Source organism: Protopterus annectens, chromosome 13.part0 (assembly GCF_019279795.1).
Source record: "Protopterus annectens isolate FY-2018-M chromosome 13.part0, PAN1.0, whole genome shotgun sequence".
NCBI lineage: Eukaryota > Metazoa > Chordata > Ceratodontiformes > Protopteridae > Protopterus > Protopterus annectens.
Window position 1 is genome coordinate 1,358,544,363 of NC_056747.1, and position 21,289 is coordinate 1,358,565,651.

Consider the following 21,289-nt stretch of genomic DNA (forward strand, 5'->3'; position numbering starts at 1 on the left):
GTCAGGGGCATTGGTACAAGGTTTCAATTTCTTAAGCAGCTTCTTTATAGAGGATGTAGGCATGGGATTGAATGAGAGGGAAGTGGAGTTTGGGGAGGGAGAGTTGGAGGGTGGAGGTGTTTGGAGTAAAGGTTGTGTAGTAGAAGTGGTAGAGGAGTTAGAAGACGGGGAACAGGGAGTAGAAGTGGTAAAGGATAGAGTGTAAGTAGGGGGGGGGGAGTGTTAGAGAGCATAGTGGAGTTGGAGAATGAAGATGTCAGTTTTGCAATTGAATCAATAAAAAATGAGTTAAATTGGGTGGCTAGGTCTAGTTATGAATATTGCAACATGAGAATGGAAGGACATAGATTAGTTGTGTAAGAACTTGCCATAACCTTGGGTGTCCTTCTCTTTCATGTTGCAGTATTCAGTCCCCCCCTCCTACCCCCTCTTACCCTGTTTATCCTTCTTGTGTGGCATTTCCCTGTCTTCTCTCCATCCAAACAGGGCACAACAAAGTACAGCTGTGTACACTTACCATAAATGTAGATGTTCGAGTGTATTCACTGTTACAGTCATTACATTTGGGTAATCTGCTGGCAGGTTGCCCTCAGTCGGCCTGATTAACAAAGTCTTGGGTCCTGCGTCAGTTGCTGTCCCTTCTTCCATGATGTCAGCTCATAAGGGGTATAAAACATGCAGCTGATGCCATTACATCAGTTTTTCTTGCCCCAGATGTAAGGTGCCCCCCAAATGGGGAGCAACATAAAATTAAAAACACAAAAATATACATCCAACCAAAAGCAAATACACCAAAAAGGCTTTTATGCATAGTAAACTTTTTATGCACCACTGAAGTTTCCTCATATGCAGTCTTGCATATGGAATTAGAAGAATTCAGGAGGCCATGAACCCCAAGGCTTGCAGTATTTGTCTTGTAGATAGCAGGGTTTTTGTGGCCACCTGTTTGAATTAAGTTACCAAATGAATTTGCTTTTCTGGCGTGAGGAAAGCCATATGGGCAGTTGTATTCAAGCTTGCACCCAGGAATGTAATCTGTTGAGAGGGTACCAGTTGTGATTTCTTTTCATTTATGGTGTACCCTAGACAAGTTAGAGCCCTTTTTACAAACGCCATATGTTTTGTAAGTATGGCCTGGTTTTCTACCTGAATTAGACAATTGTCTAGGTATGGATATATTTGAATATTTATTTGTCTGCAAAATGCAATTACTGGAGCCAGGCACTTTGTAAATACCCTGGGTGTAGTAGACAAGTCAAAGGGCAGTGCAGAGAACTGATAATGCAAGTAGCCTGCTTTGAAGTGTAGGTATCTTCTGCAAGATTCCCTGACTGGGATGTGCAAGTATGCTTTTTTCAAATCTAGAGTTACCAACCAGACATCCTTGCCTTGCATAGGAAGTAACTGGTGAAGAGTCAGCATCTTGAATTTTAGAATGTCCAGAAAGGTGTTTAGAGTAGACAGGTCCAGAATTGGATGCCATGATTTGTCTTTTCTGGGTACCAGGAAAAGTATGGAATAGAAATCTTGTCCCTTTTCCTCTTCTGTTACCGGTTAAATAGCCCCCATGTTTAAGAGGGAAAGTACTTGTTTCTGAGGCTCTGCCCACTGAGTTGGCAATGTGTGGAAATGAAATCTGTACAAGTACCTGTAAGAGTGAAAGGGAAGGTCTACAAGAGGGTAGTGAGACCAGCTATGTTATACGGGTTGGAGACAGTGGCATTGACAAAAAGGCAGGACTTTGAGCTGGATGTGGCAGAATTAAAGATGTTAAGATTTGCACTGGGTGTGACGAGGGTGGACAGGATTAGCAATAAGTATATTAGAGGGTCAGCCCAGGTTGGGAGGTTTGGAGACAAAGCCAGAGAGGCACGATTACACTGGTTTGGACATGTGCTGAGAAGGGATGCTGAGTATATTGGGAAAAAGATGATAAGGATGAAGCTACCAGGTAACAGGAAAAGAGGAAGGCCTACGATAAGGTTTATGGATGTGGTGAGAGAGGACATGCAGGTGGTTGGTGTGACAGAGCAAGATGCAGAGGACAGGAAGAAATGGAAACAGGTGATCTGCTGTGGCGACCCCTAACGGGACCAGCCGAAAGAAGATGATGATGATTCCTGGGACACTACATTTAAAACCCATTTGTCCTGGGTTATGAGTTGCCAGTTTTTTGCATGAAGTGCAATCTTTCCCCCTAAAGGGGCAGCTGAGAGGTAAGTGCTTGGTAATTTTAAAGGAAAGTCATTGAGTCTGTTTACCATAGGGGGGAGTGTTGTTATTTCCAGATTTGGAAGTGGAAGCACCCCATTGCTTAGTTCTGAGAGTCCATTGGGACTGAAACCTGGTGCTTTTGGTGTGTCTGGGTTTGGCTTGAGTGGATCTGGAAGGAGCTGGAAAGGACCAGTTCTTAGAAGGCCAGTGCCTGCTAAATCTTGGAGGTTGCACTTGTAAGAAATCTTTCACAGTGTGCATAGATTTAGCTTTATCTTCCATCTTTTTTAGAACTTCTTCAGCCTTATTGCCAAATAGGCGGTCCTGATTTAAAGGAGCATCCAACAATTTTGCTTTAACATGATCAAGCAGAGATTGCTCCTTAAGCCAAGCATGCCTTCTAAGCACAGACCCAGTAACAGCAGCCTTGCAAGAGGCTTCCAAAGAATCAAAACCACATTGCAAAGTATGTTTTCCAACTTGTTCAGCTGAATGCAATTAATCCTGTAAATCTTTATTTTCCACACAATCAGAAATCAACATCATTTTCTGTTTAAGCAATCCCATGAAATGCTGTTGATATTTTAGCATATGAAATTGACAGTTTAAAGTCCTGACTGCCATGGTTGCAGAAGTATAAACCTTTTTACCCCATCTATCCAGCGCCCTGTAATCTTTATCAGAAGAGGTAGGATTTTTAGCAGTAGAAGCCTTAATGCCATTGGGCCCCTAAGAAATGGTTTCTGGGTCCTCAACAGGATTTTTGAAAAGGAACTTGTGGGACTCAGGAACCCTGTAGTATCTGTCAGGTTTACTAGGAGCTGGAGGCAGGGAATCAGGGGCCATACTGGATTCTGAAAACATATCATCAACAATGTCTAGTACAGGAGGTATAGCCAAAGGCCTACGCTGAGGTAGAAGAAGGAAATCCCTAAGCCTCTTTTTGGATTCAGAAAATTCCTGACTTTCCCATTGGAAATGCTCCCTTAAGGTATGTAAAGTCTCCCCAAAAGAGAAGTCCTTGGGGGGGAAGCAGAGGGAATGGAATCCTCTGCATCAGAATCCTCATAAGTAGGTATGGACAAATCCAGGTCATCAGACGAGTCAGAAGAAACAGAGTCCTGATCAGAAGATTCATAGTCAAGCTCAGTCCTAGGCCTCTTAGTGGGGGTGGGGGAGTTTGACTACCCCTGAATAGAGTAATTAAATCTTCAGCCATTTTGATCATTTGTTTTTTAGGCATAGGGGCCTGAACATGTGGCCTGGGCATCGTTTTTTTAGACATAGATCAAGATTTAGGCCTTAGTATTGAAGGTGGAGTCAGTTTAATATGCAAGTATGTAGACCTGAATACACCCTTAGAAGCCGGTGCATGCACAGTGGCTCCGGACCCATCCAAGGTAGAGACATCCGCGGGTTCCATAGGTGAAGCATCTTCGTGGCATGCCAGACTCCGAATGGGTCTCAGTAGAGGCCTGCGAATCAAGTAGCGTGTATCAGGGGCTGTGAAAGCACCTCACTGAGTACTGGCGACTAGCTTAGGAGAAGCGTCGTCGGTAGTTTTGGACCTCAATGGCCTATCTCTGTTTTCCCAGAATTCTGGTAGTCGGATGGCTAACAGACATCATTTCTGGATAATTAAACCGAGAACCGAAATATTTAGAGGCAAAAATGTACCAACACGGATAGTATGCTGATTAAATTTAGCACAAAACCGACAGCAAGGTACGTCGTGGTCAGGGCCTAGGCAAGAAATACAGTACAAATGAAAATCTTTATGAGGTATTTGCTTCCCACAAGTAATGCAATTATTAACTTTTACTGACATTGGTAAGGAGCAAGAAAAAGTTTCCCCAATGGGGTACTTAGCATTTAGTTAAAGACTTCGGTTCTAAAACTCGAAAATGAAAATTTCTGAAGTCAGCCGACTGGCACTTGCGAACTGGTTCTGCTTCCGGCACCACACGGCAAGAAAGACTGATGTAATGGCGTTGGCTGCATGTTTGATACCCCTGATGACCAGATGTCATGGAAGAATGGACAGCAACTGACGCAGGACCCAAGACTTTGTTAATCAGGCCAGCTGAGGGCAACCTGCCAGCAGATTACCCAAATGTAATGACTGCAACAGTGAAACACGAAGAACATCAAACACATACCTCTATAAGGTACCTTCTTGCCTGGTAGGACAGGGAACAACAGACACATACTTCTATAAGGTACTTTCTTTCCTGTTGGCATATATGGGTCTGAAAAGCTCAGGGGTACTACTGTATGCGGCAGTCATTTCTGAAGTGGGTATGTGCAGATGTCCCCTTTACAGCCAACATCGGTTTATGGCTCTGACATGAAATGTCGCACGTACCCTTGATCCTAAGACTTTGGTATACTGGCTGGATGTCTGGTGCTGCAGGCAACGACCTTCCTACAGTTATGCACACTGCAACATGGAAGAGAAGGACATCTAAGGTTATGGTAAGTTCTTACACAACTAATCTTTTGTTGGAGAATTAACTAGTTGTCAGCAAACATGAAGAAATTTCTGCATTGCCTCAGGAGGCCCATATCCACCAAGCTGGTAACGGAGACAGTAGGAAAGTTCATATCCATAGCAACAGACCCTTTTTTATTGATTAGACTGTTGGAGTGAGAATATCAATCACTGTCAGGAGTATCCAGTTTGCAACTATGTGGACAGTGCTTGTCACTGCAAACAAGTTGTCCTGTGTGTAACTAGGTACTGGAGAAATTTCAATTGTGCTTTTACAGGAAAAATATCACTCAAGGTGTCTGAGTCTGTACGGAGTACAGCCAAACACTTAAAACTAATCTGTAGACCCTGAACATTAAGGATGAAATACTTAGGCAGATTCTGAAGTTATAAACAAATCAAGTAAACTCTGGGTGCTCTCTATTTAATAGTGACAAACTCTGGGTGCTTTCTATCCAATGGTGACAGCGTCTGGAATGGGCAATCATCCAGGCATAGCTCTATCCAATGGTGACAGCATCTGGGTGCTCTCTATCCAATGGTGACAGCATCTGGGTGCTCTCTATCCAACGGTGACAGTGTCTGGAATGGGCAATCATCCAGGCATAGCTCTACACAATGGTGACAGCTGCTGCTGAGCGTGCTTGGCTGTGTGCTCCTTCTCTGCACTATCCTCTGATTTTACCTTGTATTTTTGTACCTGGGTTAAATCACTATACTATTTCTACTAGGGTGCTCTCAGCCTACTGCCCGTGAAAGGCTCTAGACTTTGCCTTCCGCTGCAACCTACTACCTCTGGACTGCAAGAAAGTATGTCTACCTATATCAAGACGTCAAACTTATAACCAAATAAACCCTGCTAAACTGTTTAGTTCTGCCCCAGCTAAGCTAGCCAACAGCAGCAACCCCCCCTTACTCCTTTACTTCCTTCCTCCCACTCTCTCTGGATTGCTTTTCAGCCTGTGCTCCCTTTCCCTTTACTCTAGCTCGACTTCCAAAGCAGGGCCCTAGTGCATGTTTGCTGCACTGCTGATTTTTTGCCCACTAAATGTCACCACATCTCCACTTATACTCTCCTTATTAGTATTTATCTCTGCCTAACTCTTCCTATCTCACCCTTCCTTCTTTTGACTTTTCCTCTCTATCCTCTCCTCCTTAGACTACCTTTCTCCTACCTTGACTTACCTAGATTTCACTGATACTTTTTCTTTTCTTCTTGGTCTATCCCCGCTCCGTTCGCCCTGCGGGCTCACTCCGCTCCCCTCCCTACCCCCAATTCCCACCCACCCCCAGGGGTCCTACCCTTATAGCTCTATAGCCACACCCCTAACCCTCCTATCCAATTACTCTCCTTCCCACCAAATTGTTGCCTTGCCTTAACACACCCCTTCCACTCCCCCCTTCTCTTTCTGTGCCCTATTACCATATTTCTTCAATTACCTTTCTCCATTGCTTATACTTCTCTCTTTACACTTCCTCTTTCCTCTCCAGCCATTTTTTCTTCATTCCCTATAGAATCCATTCTTATTTACCAACTGTTTTAAATAGATTTACTACCCCCTCTCTTGCTTACCACACTCATTCTCTCTCTACTGTACCTACCTCTTTCCTCCTCACTTCTCAGATTACTAAATTATGTCTCCCTACTTAACTATACCTTTACTTTCAGTCTTAATCTTGACCACCCTTCTCTCAACATACCATCTCACCTTCTTTGAAATTTCACTTAGCAACTATCTTATCTCCTCACAAAAACACACTTCTACTAGACTCACTTTTACACCTTAATCTAATGTTAATTCCACCCCTAGCTATCATCTTTCTAAATTCCACAGGCAACATCACCTCACCTACCCCATACAATCTAACAAAAAAACAAAAACCCTAACAATTCAAAAGAGCAACTACTTAACTGAGCTAGTTAATCCTACCCTAAAAGATGGTGACATCCACCCCAACCCTGGCCCTATCTCACCACCACCCCAATACTGCTCACCTAACCACAACAATAACTTCCTCATAGGACACCTTAACATCCAAAGCATAAATAACAAAATACCCTTCGTCCATGCCCTCTTAGATATCCACTCTTTTGACATTCTTTGCCTCTCTGAAACCTGGCTTAACCCAGGCACAAAAAACTCTGAGATTATACCTCAAGGTTATAACATAGTAAGACATGACCGCTTAAAACGTAAGGGTGGTGGAGTATCAATACTTTTCAAAAATCAACTTAACATCTCTAGTCAACCAGCATGCCCAAACCAAAATAGCAAAACAGAAGCCATCATTATTAAACTCCAACTTAACGCCAAAAAATCCATTTACATCATTTGTTTATATCTTCCCCCAGGTAATAACATTCCAATATTAGAAGACTTTCTAAGCTGGGTATCTACCACCTACCCCCAAGAAACCATAATTCTTGGCGACGTTAACATAGACTGGAACACTATTAATGCTAACAATCCCTCCTCTCATATTAACCTACATGGTTTCTCCCAAACTATCACCTCAACTACAAGAGTCAACAAGCCAAGTAAGAAAGAGAGTATATTAGACTGGATACTCACAAATACAGTTAACAAACAGTATAAAGTAGGTACTATGCCAGACGACATCAGCGACCACTGCCTAACCTACATTACTAGACAAAAATCACAATATATTAACCTCCCAAATACAAGGCTTATTCGATCTACCAAGCATTTTAACATAGACCTTTTTAAAGCTGAACTGAGAGCATGCAAATGGAATTGCTTAAAAACACTTCCCCTGGAGGAGGCAGTATTATTCTTTAATACTACATTCCTATCCATACTTGATATACATGCTCCATAACGTTCCATTAGAGTAAAGACCAAATCTGCCCCTTGGCTGACCAACAATACTAAAAAACTCATTCATGCAAGAAACAAATGGAGATGCAATAGACAAAACCCTGATTTAGTTAATTTCCGCCAGCTTAGAAATCTAGCTAAAAAATCAATAATCTCTGACAAGAAAAACTTCTACTGTAAACTTCAGGAAACTCATATTAACAACTCTAAACAGTTCTGGTCATCAGTAAATAGACTTCTCTCCCCAGGAATTGCTAAAACTCCTTCCCCTCTAAATGCTGACCCAGAAACCCCTCTCCTAACTGCTAATGCTTTCAACTATTTTTTCTCTGAAACTATTCAATCCCTAGCCAAACAAATGAACTCTAACAACTCTCATATTCCATCTAACATAACTACCTCCTCCTACAACTTCTCTCTAAAACCTATATCTACTTCTTTCATCTACAAACTCATTCACAAACTGAAACCCTGTACCCCTTCTGCTGACAAGCTCCCTTCTCTTTTCCTTCAGAAAGCTGCCAAAGAAATTGCATATCCTATATCCTTACTTATCAACAGAACTATCCTAGAAGGAACCATCCCTGATATCTGGAAAGTCTCCTACATTATCCCACTACATAAAGGTGGTAACTCCCTTGACCTTTCCAACTTTAGACCAATTGCCCTTCTCTCACCCCTAGCAAAAATCATGGAAAAATGTATTCATGAGAACTTGTACACTATCTCTCTCTTCACAGCATAATAGCAAACTGCCAACATGGTTTCAGACCCCACCACAGTACCACCACCGCCCTTCTATCCTTTGTAGATACTATCAACAAAAATCGAAACAACAATACTCTCTCTTCCGCTCTTTTCATTGATCTCTCTAAAGCTTTCGACATGGTCAACCACTCTCTCTTAATTAACATTCTTGAATCTCTCTCCTGTGATAAACTAGCCACTAATTGGTTTAGATCTTATCTTAACAACAGACAACAAGCAGTAATATGGGAAAACCATATCTCATCTCTCTTGCCCATTTCCATCGGAGTTCCCCAGGGCTCCATTCTTGGTCCACTTCTGTTCTCCCTCTTTATTAACGATCTTCAGACTGCAATCCCACAAGCAACCTGCATACAATACGCAGATGATTCTACCCTTATCTGCTCAGCACCTTCCTCTACTGAACTGAGCTCACTGACCCAAAATACCTTTAACACAGTAGAAACCTGGTTTTCTAGACGGTTTCTCCTACTAAATGCCAAAAAAACAAAACTCCTCCTCTTCTCCCCACCACTCGGTCCCCCCCCCTTTAAACTTTACCATTTCCTCAAATAATGGCACTATCATCTCACCTGACCCAACTACAAAACTCTTAGGAATAACCATTGACAATAATCTCTCCTTCGATCAGCACATTAACAACACCATCAAGATAACAGAAAACTTGGATCCCTATATCGTATCAAACCTTTTCTAACCCCAGCAACTAGAACAAAAATTGCTCAATCTCATCTCTTATCTACTCTCCTTTATGCTTCCCCCATTTATACAAACCTTAAGAAAATCAATCTTAACAAACTTACAACTTGCTATAACAACATAGCTCGCCACCAGCAACCCCTTCAGGACCCACCATTGTATAAACCTAAAACAACTTGGCTGGCTCGAATTTCAAAACTACCTTATAATTCCTCAACTCACTATAGCTCACAACATATTACACCTTCCTGACAACACCCCAATACTCTCTCAACTTCTAATCCCTTACAACACTCTTAACTCACTTCGCTCCTCTAATAAACTCATGACAAAATCAATAAAGGTAAACAACACAGCAGGTGGTTCTCTTTTCACTAACACAATAGGTAGAAGTTGGAATCTTTTACCTAGTGACATAACTCTGACCACATCCCTGCCACAATTCAAACAGAAAATTAAACTGTACTACCAAAATCATTGACTTTGTTCCTGCAGTACACCTGACTAACCATTTTCTCGTACTCTATTTCTCCTTCACTCTTTTCATCTCTACCTTTTTCATTTCTCTTCCCTTCACTGTTCAGATTTAAGTATATACATTTTATGTACAATTTGCTATCTTGTAATGAACTGCATATTGTAAACTTGTTTCTCTTTTGAAATGATCTTTCATTCCTTGTGTTGATATGACTCCAATTTTTGCTATTTCTTAAAGTAATGATTTGTTTATGTAATGTACTTAGTATTTAGTGGAGCTTTTCTCCTCGGGCCTCTGCTGAAAATGGACATGTATCCAGCCAGACTAGCCCGGTCAACAAATGTAAAATAAATAAAATAAAAATCTGGAATGGGAAATCATCCAGGCATAGCTCTATCAAAGGGTGACAGCGTCTGGAATGGGCAATCATCCAGGCATAGCTCTATCCAACGGTGACAGCGTCTGGAATGGGCAATCATCCAGGCATAGCTCTTATCCAACGGTGACAGTGTCTCGAATGGGAAATCATCCAGGCATAGCTCTATCCAACGGTGACAGGGTCTGGAATGGGCAATCATCCAGACATAGCTCTATCCAACAGTGACAGCGTCTGGAATGGGCAATCATCCAGGCATAGCTCTATCCAACGGTGACAGCGTCTGGAATGGGCAATCATCCAGGCTTAGCTCTATCCAGCGGTGACAGTGTCTGGAATGGGCAATCATCCAGGCATAGCTCTATCCAATGGTGACAGCATCTGGGATGGGCAATCATCCAGGCATAGCTCTGTCCAACGGTGACAGCATCTGGAATGGGCAATAATCCAGGCATAGCTCTATCCAACTGTGACAGCATCTGGAATGGGCAATCATCCAGGCATAGCTCTATCCAATGGTGACAGGGTCTGGAATGGGCAATCATCCAGGCATAGCTCTATCCAACTGTGACAGGGTCTGGAATGGGCAATCATCCAGGCATAGGCAGACATAAATGCCTTTGGTTCTGCAATATGCTCTCACTGGAACCAGGCATTTTGTGAAAACCCCAAGTACAGTAGCTAAACCAAAGGGCAATGCAGTAAACTAGTAATGGAGGTTCCCTGATTTGAACCTGAGAAAGTGTTTGTTTTGTATGTATGTAGACATCCTTGAAATCCAAGGTTATTATCTGAGCTCATGGGGACTGAACAGGTAGGATGGCCTTGCAGGGTCAGAATTCTCAGTTTGGGGACCTACAGGAATTTAACCTGGACAGGTTGAAAAAGGTACTCCAGGACCACTCTTTCTTGGTAGTAGGAACAGTCTGGTGTAAATCCTTTGTATTGCTCCTTTTTGGCACTAGTTTTATCACCTTGCAAAGTAGAAATACAGCTATTAGAGCAGTGACTAGGTCTTTTTTGTTTTCTTGGTAGTGCAGAGATGTCTGAAAATGTCTGTTTTGATTAGAAATGTAACGGCTTCAAAGTCTTACAAGACCTTCTGTACTGCCTGCCTATTAGGTAGGGGTTCATGGAGGAGGACAAAGGTTGGGGTAAGGACTTGGTTTGGATAAGGGGACAGGGAAGAGAATGATGTCATGGGTACTCCCTTTGTAGGTTGTGACACTATGGCACACAGGCTTCCCCTTTGGAATTTTTCCCTTTCACCTTTTTATCTTTACCTTGATGGCAATAGTAGGGCTATGCCATTTATGAGTAACTGCTGCCATACCTTGGCATAGTGCGATGAAATAAATATTTTATGAATTGAATAGTCTTCCCTTTTATTTCAGTATCAAATATCTCAGCTGCAGGCTAACCAAAGAGCAGATCCTTGGCTAGTGGCACATTAAAGAGCTGTGCTTTGGCATAAAATAGAAGGGACTGAATTCTTAGTCATGCATGTTTTCTGATAACAGAACCTGTGACTATTGCATACATAGCAACTCAGGCACATTTCCCACTTGGGTAAACAGGTAGCTAATTTCATGGTGTTATGCCTTATGAGGATTGTCAGGCACCTCCCCCTACTGTTAACATCATCTGTGGATCTGAGGGTTAAGTGCCCTGAAGTCCAAGGTGGCAACCATAAACATGTTCTTTCTGAAGAGGTCAAGAAACATACTTTAGCAGTCACTAGGAAGTGTATATGGGGCTGGAACTAGCTTGTACCCCTTTTCTAGAACCAGAGACGTCACTGCTGGATCAGCTTCTTACATAAGAAGTTGTGAGTATCTTGTTTCCTAAAGAAATGTCCAGGCTTCTTTGGAGCAGGAGGATGGGGGTATGTTACAATGAGGTAGCAGGAGCCTAAAGAAGTGTCCAGGTGTCTTTGGAGCATGAGGATGGGGGTATGTTACGATGAGGTAGCAGGAGAAAGGATCCTCCCAGGCCCTAAAACTGGAGGGACAGACACTGGCCTGGGTGACCCTAGGCCCTGGAGAGCAAATTAGCACTTCTGTGTACCTAAGACCTCTTTAGAATCACATTTAAAGTGATTCTGCATTCTACATAAAATATCACAAAGTTAAACTTCCTCTGAAGAAGAATAAATTACTTCATTCTATGTGTCAAAACCAAGGAGAGGAACATCTTTAATGTGTAAGATGGCTCTATCCCTTCCGTATCTGAAGAGATTGAGTTCCTCTATGGAGATGGCTCCCTCTTTTAGTGGAGGGAACTCCTGACACTGATGGCTTGTCCACTGCAAGGTGCAAGCTTTGTATAAATTGAAAGGAACTGTGGGTCAGGATGAGCCAGTCCTGGGTTGGGGCTTGGAATGGCTAGGGTTATGTGAGGGTTTGACCACCACCTGACAGCCAGACACTTGCAAAAATCTTGTGTGGCTGGAGAAACTATATTTGCAAGAATCAATTGCCTTAATATAGGATGCTTCTTCAGATGAGATGGTCTATGGATGGGCATTCCTGATCTCCATCCCCTGGCCAAGGGACAAAAACAATGGAGTTCTGCTGTGTTTCTCAAAAACAATAAAATGGGCATCACGGTCAGAGGCCTGAAGGGGGCAAACTTAATGGAAGGCCTTCTGTGAGTGAGAATGTGCCAGAACTGGAAGGCATGATGGCTTCAGTAGGAGCAGTACATGAGGCTCCGGATGATGTAGCCGTGTGGACTTGAGGGCTGAAAGAAAGCCTCACTGTGTCTGGCACCCTTTAGCCAGACCTAAGACCTGAGAAGGCATCCAGTTTCACTTTCCTTCCTGTCTCTCAGTGGTTCTCTCTCTTTATAGGTGAGATATCTGTAACAGGCAAGGGGACGCCATTAGATATAGTGGCGATCTGCACCAAGGCTTCAAGCCTGCTCCTTTCCAGATAATTCCGAAGGGAATGTTCCTTTTCCTTTATTATTTTATGCCCAAACCCTGGCAAATACTGTTACAGTAATCTTTATATGAAATGTGTTTATCAATAGTACAACTACGAGACATTTCTAAAGTGGCACAATCTAAGGCCTTCAATGTAGTCAGTCCACCCCCAAAACTTCAAAAACACAGTAAACATACCGAAAAGGACATTAATAAAGTCTTCCCTGGTGAGGCAGTTATTCAATAGTTTTGCTCTGGGCATAAACCAAAATGCCAAACAAATATTGCCATTACCATTGGTCACTGTGCAAACAATACGACTGCAAGACTGAACTGAAGATGGAAGAAGCGGACATTTGCATTGTACTGTGAATATACTGACATCCCAAGGATGCAGGTATCTGCCTGACAGGGAGGGGAAACGGAGATAAGCTGTGCAAATCAGATCGAACATCAAACCTTCTGAAGCAGAATTGCCAGCAGCATGTATTACTGCATTAGTGATCCATACAATGAGCATATTAATAATATAACCAAACACTGGACACAAGACGATGAACATTAAATACACTGTATCAAATGACACCAACTAGGGGCACTATACTTGACACAACAAACAGTGTAGATAAAATATCCCAGACTTACTCCAAGGAGCATCGAACTCAGAATCAATTTGATATTAACCAAAGGTGTTTTCTTTTCTTTCTGCCCTTAATAAAGGACCGGCAGAGGTACATAAAAATAAGTTCTGTGATGTGGCCTTCTGACAAAATGGGAATAGTTGTTGGATTCCTACATAGCACAACACTGTCCTACAACCTCTAATGGCAACCTTGGGTGGGGCACCATAGGGCTAGAAGGCAGGATTAGCCACATTGTGCTACATCCTCTAATGGTAACCTTGGGTGGAGCACCATAGGGCTAGAAGGCAGGATTAGCCACAGAACTGCCCAGAGAAGCTTACAGTTACAGGGCCAGAGATAATCAACATCAGTTCTGACACAGAGATTATAGATTAAATGCTTCTGATCTGGCATTTTGTGAGAAATTAAAGCCTGGAAACATATAATGTCAGTGATACAACAGGTAGCCCACATGCCTTTGGTGATGGAAGACCAGAAGGTTGTGAGTTCTATTCTCACGCCAAAGTGGTTGAATTGCTGACATTGCAGTGCAGTGTAAGAGGGGGGTGCTTCACTCTTGAGTGTGTTGTCCTTAGTATGAGATGATAAGCTGAGGTCTTGTTTACTTGAGTTGGTGGTAGCTTAGGTGGATATAAAAGATCCCGTGGCATCTATGGAAAGGAGTAGGGAAGCTCACCAATGTGCTGTCCATGAATACCAAGCATACCCCTGCATTCTGTAAACAAGAAACAATCCCAGAAACAGTGGGCCTGTCTGCTGCATCCGATAAATCCTTATGCAGTTTAGGAATGGCATAGAACATGAGGTCCCTAGGTTTACAAATATGGAGTCTTTTAACATCATCTGTGGAAAGAAAATCTAACCTCTCGCCTCATTCCAATAACTCCAAAATCTCACATTAAATTCAGAAGACTGGATTTTGGGTGAGCTTTACATAATCCTCCTCAACAAACAACAACTTGGTAACCATCTGATTGTACTGTGTACTCAACATCATCACTCAATTGCCACCCTTTTCCGCCTATCTAAACACAGACACACGTCATACTTTTTAGTTCATTGAGAGCTTATAGTATGCTATTTTTTAATATTTGTTGTATTTTATATTTATACATCAGTTATTTAAAGTTTTCTAGTATATGTTTGTCATGGGTTAAAGCATGGTGCACTTTAAGATAATTGATTTGGCTTGTTATGCGGGGTTCACCTGGTATAAATTGTTAGCTTGAGGTTATGTATACACTGAAGGTGAATGGCCGAGGTGCTAGATGTCTGACTCATAAAGTAAAGCTTTTCAAACTGCAGTTTCTTGGTCTTGTTTTTTGGGGTTTTTTTGCTGTTTATTTGTCTTGGGTATATTAAAGATAACTTGTCAAGAAATCGTCAACCCACTTTCAGAAACTTTAATTCCTTAATCTCTCACACAGACCAGTGGATCCCACAATCATGGAGTTGGTTGTGGTGAAAAGACAGTCTATAAAACAATCCAGTACAACAAAATCAGAGACAATTGTAACTTCCATGTTATTAGTAGTCAACATGTTTGCTGACCTTGTTCTATATGCAGTTAATGCACCTTACAAATCTAGGCTGGCTGAGACACCTTTGTGTGCAACTAGTGACGGGTTTCTCCATTGCTAGTAGAATGCTGGCTGGACCTCCACTTTCAATACTTCACCAACGTAAACTGTATCAGACTCAACTCTTCACAGACTGTTATCACACCAGACTAATTAATCACAAGATATATCTATATCGACATGCTGAAGAAGAAGTTGCATACAGCATGTCATACAACAGGCATGACATTCTTGCATTAGAAAATAATCTATTTTTTTTTAATTGTATTATCTTTCCCCATTCTTGATTCTCAAAAGCCCATCCCTTGCCCTACTGGTCCATTTGTTTCCCCACTGGCTTGCCAAAGGAGCATTATCGGCTGATGTAAGAGTCAGACCAAAGTGAACCAGCATCTATTGAAGGTTTCAATTTTGTGTGTGCTTTATGCCCTAACCTTTAGTTCTGCCCCATGTGGGGCCAGTACAGGTGCACGAGGAGTAGCACTGAGCTACCTGCTGCCAAGTGTTGTCACATGATCACTTGTCTGCCATCATACTGATGACACATCTTTAGGCATGGTGAAGGTGTACGGGTGCGAGGCACAGCGTGCATTTCTCTAGTTTGTTCTTCCAGGAGTTGTCATGCTCAAGAACACGCATCCACAATCATGCTGACTACATACACATGGGGTCATAATGGTGTGCATGCATGGGGGGTTAAGTAACATGATCCCTTTAATGTCTGAATGACCAATAAATACACTAAATGACCAGTAAATTAGACAAAGACACTATAGAGTTGGTTTTGCTTTCATGAGGTGAACAATCAAACTGAGAGATTTCTCTAAAAGAACTGTGAGACATGACCAGACCACCCTGAGGGAGCATGAAAAGGGACCTCCTTGGGGTGGCAGGAAGTCAGCCCAAGCTTAGGTGCAAAACAAATGGGGTAGGCATCAGTAAATTGGTACTGCAAGAGTGAAGCAGCTCAACCATCCACCTTTGAGTAGCTTTGAGTACCTTTAAGTACCTCTGAGTACCTTTAAGTACCCAACACAAGTACACTACAGTCTTCACAGCTTACTATTGCAGTAGTGACTCTTGAGAACATTCCCAGAGATAAAGAGAGTTGGGAGGATAGCCAGATGCTGGTCCATGTGAAATCAAGCCCAGTAGGGTGACTGATACAAATCCTGTCTGGAACCTGACATAGCCCCTAAACTGCAGTGCCTGGAAAAGGTGTGGACAGAGGTGCTGCCCCTAGTATGTTTTGGGCAGAACACCACTCCGTCCTCCCAGAGAAAGGCAGTGGTAGTGGCTCTAGTGAGATGTCCAATGACTGTGTTTGGTGTTCACTTCCTATGATGTAATAACAAAAGGAAATTCAGTTAGCAATCCATTCAGAGATGGTTTGTTCATAAGTTATCTCTTTTTCTTTTGCAAAGAACACAAATAGCTAGTCTGATTTCCTTCAAGATTTTGTTTTACCATGTAAAACCTCAACCGCGTATGCATATCTAAGGAGTGTGGCCACCTCTCACTTTTATTCTATGAGGAATGAAAAGAAACCAGAAAGACTTATTGCCTGACTTTAGGGAAAGCTCAGACACCACATTAGCCATAAAGGAAGGGTTAGTGAGGAAAGTGACCTTGTCTTTACAAAAAGACAGGGAAGCCCCCTTACACATTGTAACCATGTAAATCTCGTTTTGTATGAAATGCAACCTGCTGATCCCTTCTGGAGATACAGGGTAGGTGGAGAGAATTAAGGTGGGATTTTCTGGGAGAGGGACAGAGAGGCACTCAGCTGAGTCACAGCTACTGCCTGCTGAAGTCCTGGGACTGGGACCCTCCAGACCTTATTCGAAAGTTGATCTGCCACTTTAGAGGACATTTCACTTTCTTGCATTTACTATCTTTCCTTTACGTCTAACTGATTGGAAAGGACTAGGTTCTGCTAGGGTAGTTTCTTTCAAACCTGGGTGGGACAGCCTGCAGAAAGTGCTTGACTATTTGCATTGTCTTTATAATTTCTTTTGATTTCTTAAACACTTTCTGAGATGGGGGTCCAAAGAGGAAATCCTTGACAAGAGAGGAATAAAGGGATCTCCACCTTTAAAAGCAATTGCCACCTCAATCCCTCAAAAAAATTTGGCATAGCAGCTATATACATACCACCTGGTAACATCACCATACTGGAATCCATCATATCTTGGATCTCCCAAAACATCACCTACAAGACCATCCTTCTTGGTGATGTAAATATTGATTGGCAAAAGATGGATACCCCACCTCCCCCAACCACATAAACCTCCACGGCTCCATCAGGTCATTAATACCCCTACTTGTTACAACAATAATAATGCCAACAGCTCCACATTACACTGGATTCTCACATCTGATCCTACCTTATACCACATCCCCAGTACCCCACCAGACTCCCTAAGTGACCATCTCCCAACCAAAGTTCGCAGACACTCGCCCCATATACTCAGATCCCACATCTATAAAGAATGTCAAAACCTCTCCTCCTTTAATGCCAGAACCTTTAATGATAGGTTAGCTTCTATTAACTGGTCCCTCCTTATATACTTTCCCCTCAGCGATGCAGTTCTACATCTCAATGGCACATTTCTGGGTATCCTTGAACTCCTTAGCCCCTTTAAAGAAACTTAAGAGTCAAAAATACTCACTCCCCTTAGCTCTCTAAGGATACCCTCTCTTTAATGAAAAAAAAGGGACAAATATTGGAAGCAATGGCTTCAAACAAAATCCACAACTCTTCTCCAAAAGTATAAAGAACTCTGTAACCTTTGAAAAAAACTAATCAACAAGGACAAGAAAAGATACTATTACAATGCCCAATCTACCCTGAACTCTAACACAAAGAAATTCTGGCACTCCATGAACAAAATACTGTACCCAGGCAATCCTACAACCCCCAACCCCTTCCCAAATAATTCTCCCAAGGAAACTGCCTCCATTGAAGCTATTCAAAAACTCACCCAAATGTATCCATCTGACAACCCCTCTCTTCCCCCATAAAAAACAAACACCCCTTTCACTCGTAAACCTGTTCCTACCACCTATATTAAATCCATTCTTCTTAAACTTAAATCTTACTCTCCTTCTACTGATAACCTTCCACCCTACTTACTTAAACTCACAGCCCACTCCATAGCCTATCCTGTCTCAATCTTAATTAACTGATCAATTCAAGAATCCACTGTCCCAGATTCCTGGAAATCTTCATACACTATACCACTACACAAAGGAGGTAACTCCACAGATCATTCTAACTACAGACCCATTTCAATTCTCTGTCCACTCTCCAAAATACTCGAAAAATGTATACATAACCAGCTTCTTAAATCAATGGTAATCTCCTAACTCCTACACAGCACAGCTTCAGGCCTAATCACAATAACCCTAATCCAAGACTCCCCTACTCTCTTTCACACATAGTGTTGCTGAAGCCATGGACAACAACCAACTAGTATCCTGTCTCTTTCTTGACCTATCCAAAGTTTTTGATACCGTCTCCCATTCTAAACTTATTTCCAAACTAACTGAACTCAACCTCTCCCCTCCTACTATTAGCTGCTTCACAAGCTCTCTCTCAAACAGAATCCACTCTGTTAGATGGCAATCTGCCTGTTCCCTCTTCCTACCTATCCAAACCGTTGTCCCTCAGGGCTCAATTCTTCCCCGTCTCGTATTTAACATCTTCCCTCATACAATACACTGACGACTCCACTGTCATCTCTATCTCTGATAACATCTCTAATCTCCATTCCATAACACAACATACTTTCTCATCTGTAGAAAAATGGTTAACTGAACACCAACTTTTACTTAACCCCAAAAAGACTAAGCTCCTTCTCTTCCTACCCAAATCCCTCTCTCAACATAATCCACTTTTACCATTCTCTCTACCTCAGTAAAACTCTCATCACAGCCGATCCCCACAACAAACTACTTGGAACTATAATTGATGACCATAAAATTCAACATCGATACACAACACTGTATCAAAAAAACAAACCAAAAACCTGGCCTCCTCTACAAAAATAAAAAATTCCTTGGTCCCAAATCCAGACCTTTTCTTGTTCAAGCCATTCTCCTCCATTCCCTTCTCTATGCCTCTCCAATCCTAACCCACCTCCAGTCATCACTCCTATCCAAACTCGAACAGACTTATAACAGTATACCCAGATTCGCCAGTAACATACCATACAAATCTCATCACTGCCATGCCCTGAACCAACTCCAGTGGCTTGAATTCCCCCGACTCACAGCTCACTCATTCCCTGCTAAATAAACCGTTAGCCTGCTTGTCGCTCTCATCATTAGTACCTCACTCCTACTTCTCTCACAGCTACGGCTCACTCATTCCCTGCTAAATAAACCATTAGCCTGCCTGTCGCTCTCATCATTAGTACCTCACTCCTACTTCTCTCACAGCTATAGCTCACTCATTCCCTGCTAAATAAACCGTTAGCCTGCCTGTCGCTCTCATCATTAGTACCTCACTCCTACTTCTCTCACAGCTATAGCTCACTCATTCCCTGCTAAATAAACCATTAGCCTGCCTGTCTCTCTCATCATTAGTACCTCACTCCTACTTCTCTCACAGCTGTAGCTCACTCATTCCCTGCTACATAAACCGTTAGCCTGCCTGTCGCTCTCATCATTAGTACCTCACTCCTACTTCTCTCACAGCTATAGCTCACTCATTCCCTGCTAAATAAACCGTTAGCCTGCCTGTGGCTCTCATCATTAGTACCTCACTCCTACTTCTCTCACAGCTATAGCTCACTCATTCCCTGCTAAATAAACCGTTAGCCTGCCTGTCGCTCTCATCATTAGTACCTCACTCCTACTTCTCTCACAGCTATAGCTCACTCATTCCCTGCTACATAAACAGTTAGCCTGCCTGTAGCTCTCATCATTAGTACCTCACTCCTACTTCTCTCAGAGCTACAGCTCACTCATTCCCTGCTAACTAAACCGTTAGCCTGCCTGTCGCTCTCATCATTTGTACCTCACTCCTACTTCTCTCACAGCTACAGCTCACTCATTCCCTGCTAAATAAACCATTAGCCTGCCTGTCGCTCTCATCATTAGTACCTCACTCCTACTTGTCTCACAGATGTAGCTCACTCATTCCCTTCTAAATAAACCGTTAGCCTGCCTGTCGTTCTCATCATTAGTAATTCACTCCTACTTCTCTCACAGCTACAGCTCACTCATTCCCTGCTAAATAAACCGTTAGCCTGCCTGTCGCTCTCATCATTAGTACCTCATTTCCTACTTCTCTCACAGCTGTAGCTCACTCATTCCCTGCTAAATAAACCATTAGCCTGCCTGTTGCTCTCATCATTAGTACCTCACTCCTACAACTCTCACAGCTGTAGCTCACTCATTCCCTGCTAAATAAACCATTTGCCTGCCTGTCGCTCTCATCATTAGTACCTCACTCCTACTTCTCTCACAGCTACAGCTCCATCATTCCCTGTGAAATAAACCATTAGCCTGCCTGTCTCTCTCATCATTAGTACCTCACTCCTACTTCTCCCACAGCTGTAGCTCACTCATTCCCTGCTACATAAACCGTTAGCCTGCCTGTCGCTCTCATCATTAGTACCTCACTCCTACTTCTCTCAGAGGTACAGCTCACTCATTCCCTGCTAAATAAACCATTAGCCTGCCTGTCGCTCTCATCATTAGTACCTCACTCCTACTTCTCTCACAGCTACAGCTCACTCATTCCTTGCTAAATAAACCATTAGCCTGCCTGTCGCTTTCATCATTAGTACCTCACTTCTACTTCTCTCACAGCTACAGCTCACTCATTCCCTGATAAATAAACCATTAGCCTGCCTGTCGCTCTCATCATTAGTACCTCACTCCTACTTTTCTCACAGCTATAGCTTACTCATTCCCTGCTAAATAAACCTTTAGCATGCCTGTCGCTCTCATCATTAGTACCTCACTCCTACTTCTCTCACAGCTATAGCTCACTCATTCCCTGCTAAATAAACCATTAGCCTGCCTGTCGGTCTCATCATTAGTACCTCACTCCTACTTCTCTCACAGCTATAGCTCACTCATTCCCTGCTAAATAAACCATTAGCCTACCTGTCGCTCTCATCATTAGTACCTCACTCCTAATTCTCTCACAGCTGTAGCTCACTCACTCCCTGCTAAATAAACCGTTAGCCTGCCTGTCCTTCTCGTCATTAATACCTCACTCCTACTTCTCTCACAGCTGTAGCTCACTCATTCCTTGCG

General features: G+C 42.6%; 1 protein-coding gene across 5 annotated transcripts in view; it reads right to left on the minus strand.

Annotated features, from left to right (window-relative positions):
* Positions 1 to 21,289, minus strand: part of ARHGAP27 (Rho GTPase activating protein 27) — a 1,395,760-nt gene that overhangs the window by 204,019 nt on the left and 1,170,452 nt on the right. The gene's annotated exons all lie outside the window — the stretch shown is intronic.